This window comes from Brassica rapa, chromosome A06 (genome assembly GCF_000309985.2).
Source record: "Brassica rapa cultivar Chiifu-401-42 chromosome A06, CAAS_Brap_v3.01, whole genome shotgun sequence".
In the NCBI taxonomy this organism is placed as follows: Eukaryota; Viridiplantae; Streptophyta; class Magnoliopsida; order Brassicales; family Brassicaceae; genus Brassica; species Brassica rapa.
The window spans coordinates 16,344,911-16,348,205 of NC_024800.2; the positions used below are offsets into that span (position 1 = coordinate 16,344,911).

A 3,295-nucleotide genomic window follows, 5' to 3' on the forward strand; every position below is an offset into this window, starting at 1 on the left:
TAGTTGGGTGAAGTACCTACCTCTAGCCGAGTTTGCCTACAACAACAGCTATCATTCGAGTATTGGGATGGCACCATATGAGGCTCTATATGGTAGACCTTGTCGCACACCACTTTGTTGGACAGAAGTGGGGGAGCGACGTGAGATAGAACCAGCCATGGTTCAAGAGACGGTAGAGCAAGTTGAGATGCTCAAGGTTCGACTTAAGGAAGCCCATGACCGTCAGAAGAGTTATGCAGATAAGCGGCGTAAGGATTTGGAGTTCCAGGTTGGCGACCTGGTATACCTGAAAATGAGGACGTTTCGGGGGGGATCTAAGACTCGAAAGCTAAAGAAGCTTAAGCCGAGATATATGGGACCATATCCTATTTTGGAGCGGATTGGAGCAGTTGCCTACCGATTGGATTTATCAGAAGAGTTATTAGACTTCCATGACGTGTTTCATGTTTCGGTTTTGAGAAAAGTCGTGAGAGAACCAGAGCTCATTTTGCAGCAACCGCCCAGTGATCTTGATAGAAATTTATATGCGCCGTGTCAGCCAGTAGAGATATTGGATCGCCAAGTGAAAGCAGATCATGGTATGATGACCATGTTGGTCAAAGTTCGTTGGGAAAGAGACGGTATTCAGGAAGAGACTTGAGAGTCAGAGGCCCACATGAGGATTGATTTTCCAGAGCTATTTTCGGACGTCGTTGGAGAATCAGTTCGTGATTCGAATTCGGGGTCGAATTCCTTATTAGTTGGGGAGAGTTGTAGTGACCCAAATTCTGACCCAAAGAATTCAGGTCGAAGCCCAAATCCATTCCTAGAGGCCCAAGGTATTTTTTTTATAAAAACCCACATTTATCCACTTTAGTTCCTCACAAACTTTATGCAAAAGAAGAAGAAGAGTTAGAGAGAGAGTGAGCTAAGAGAAGAGGTGTGATCTTTTACAGTGAGTGGGTCGCCGGAGCTCGTCGCCGGAGCAACCGTGTGCCGTGATCACGTTCAGCTCGACACCACCGTTCGCAACCCTAGGTAACCACCGCAAAACCGCCATGCATTTAGTTCAGTTTCGGCCGTTTTAGTAAATCACCCATAACTTCCTAACCACTGCGAATTTCGTGCATGCAAGACCACCATCGTGTTCCTCTCGTCTAGACGAAGCCGTAGACACCAACCACGCCGCAATCGGAGCCCGGACGAAACCGCTAGAGCCTCCCGAAGTTTAGTTTCTGCGCGGGCGTGAAACGCACGCGCCGTTGCCGTCCGCCGGAGCCACCGCGCATTCCGGCCACTCGCTGCCGTCTCCGACCAACGTTCGCCGGAGCCGCCGTGACCGGCCACCGTCCGTTTGCCGCCGAGAAGCTGCCGCCGCGTCGCCGCCTCGCCGCCGTTGATTTTCCGGTAAGCCGCCGCCACCCTCTGCCGTCGCCGCCGGTGACTATTGTCCGGTGACTCGCCGACGACTCGCCAACTTGACTGAGTCGACCCGGTGAGTCAACTCGGTGACTCGGTTAACCGGTTGGGTTGACTGGTTTAAATTGATTTAGGGTTGGTTAGGTTAAACCGCCGGTTAAAATCAATTGGATTACGGTTAGGATAAACCGGTTAGATAGATTAATTAATTAATTAATCAATTGATGGTTAAGGTAAACCGGATGGTCCAATTGGAATCGATTTTGGTTGAGTTAAACCAGTTGGTTTAAATCAATTCCAATCTGGTCAAGGGTTGACCGGCTTGGGTCAGAGTTGACCGGGTTGACCTTTGACCAGCGTGTTGACTTTTCCGTAAACCTTGACTAAACCCGTTTTAAACCGTTCGAAAGCCGTTCCGACTCAGAATTTCGCCCTGATTTCAGATTTGGAATCTATTTGAGCAGCTGGAGTTCATAGATACCACGTCTTCTTGTTGCTAAGGTGAGGGCTTCTCCGTTTAAATCCCGAACTAGTTTAGTACTACCATTATGGAAAGTTTAGTTTCGAAACATGATCCGTCTCTGTGAATCGAGTCTGTTTGAGAGTCTTGCTTGTTCATTATTGATATTGATTGTTAAACCGGAAATAGGATAATAGAGGATTCAACGGTTGATTGAAATGATTGATGTTAAGAACTGTTAAATATTTATATATATATATATATATATATATATTTATATATGCTAGTCCATGTGTTGAGATTGCGGGGTGCAGAGGTGATTGCACTAGGCCGCATGTTTGAGAGATCGCGGGGTACGGAGATATTTGTACTAGGCCGTGTGTTTAGCGGGGTACAGAGACGTTTGTACTAGGCCGTTTTGTTTGAGAGATCGCAGGGTACGGAGATATCTGTACTAGGCCGTGTGTTTAGCGGGGTACAGAGACGTTTGTACAAGGCCGCTTTGTTTGTGGAGATTGCGGGGGTACAGAGTGGACTACTGTACTTACGACGCTTGTAGAGTTATATATAATTATATCCTTATAAGGAAATGCGGTATGCTATTATCGCATTGGTTAGCATGTCTAGTCCACTAGACATATGTTGATTGTTTTGTGTGGTGTAATAGACGCCGTGTTTGTTTCATGCTAGAGCTAGGCCTACATTTTAGTAGTGCTATGAACTCAGTCAGTGGTTTGCGGTTTAGCATCCCCATACCTCACTGGGCGATTCCCCTGTCGCTCACCCCTCCTTCTTTCCCCTTTCAGGTGAGACCGATGAGCAGGAGTGATTATACCGGACCAGTGCTTTTGGGCTTTTACTACTATCGAGCTTTGGACTTCTATCACTTTTATCGTTTTATCGCTTTTGGGCCTTTGGGCTCCTATCTATCGTTTATGTTATCTCGTATTTTGGACTTTTGGTTTATGTCGTACTTTATATTTCGAATGTTATCGTTGTTGGGCCTTTAGGCCTTGTGATATTGTATTGACTTTTATATTTATAAATGGAGATTTCATAAACTATTATTTATCGAATTGTTTTTATTATTTCGAAAGTGACGGGTGTCACAGATTGTTTATCCCATTTGACACAAACTATGTAAGAGCAAGGTATACAATCACATGATTTAGTGATCTAGTTCCTTCTGAAAATCATATGTATGCTTCTGTGGCAGTTGATTCATCTTATGTTTAAAACCATTTGGATATCCATGAATCTTATAACATGTATCCAGTAAGGAATGGGCATAAGGCAATTACTTGCTAATTTTGGAAGCTTGGTATTTGGCTTGGCTCGTTCCAATAATGTTATTTAGGGCTTGAGCTTGGTACTTGATAAAGAAAATACTTGTTATATCAAGTACTTGACATAAAAGTTAATACTTGCAAGTTACTT

At 44.8% G+C, this 3,295-nt stretch overlaps 1 long non-coding RNA gene across 2 annotated transcripts; it reads left to right on the top strand.

Moving 5' to 3' along the window:
• Nucleotides 1-824: 824 nt before the first annotated feature.
• Nucleotides 825-2,967, top strand: LOC103873595. Of its 2 annotated transcripts, XR_004448803.1 has the most exons (4): nt 825-1,017; nt 1,115-1,386; nt 1,842-1,899; nt 2,665-2,967. It is a non-coding gene; the product is annotated as an uncharacterized LOC103873595 (long non-coding RNA). The 2 variants fall into 2 exon arrangements; XR_004448802.1 differs by having other exon boundaries at nt 1,842-2,967.
• The last annotated feature ends 328 nt before the right edge of the window (nt 2,968-3,295 follow it).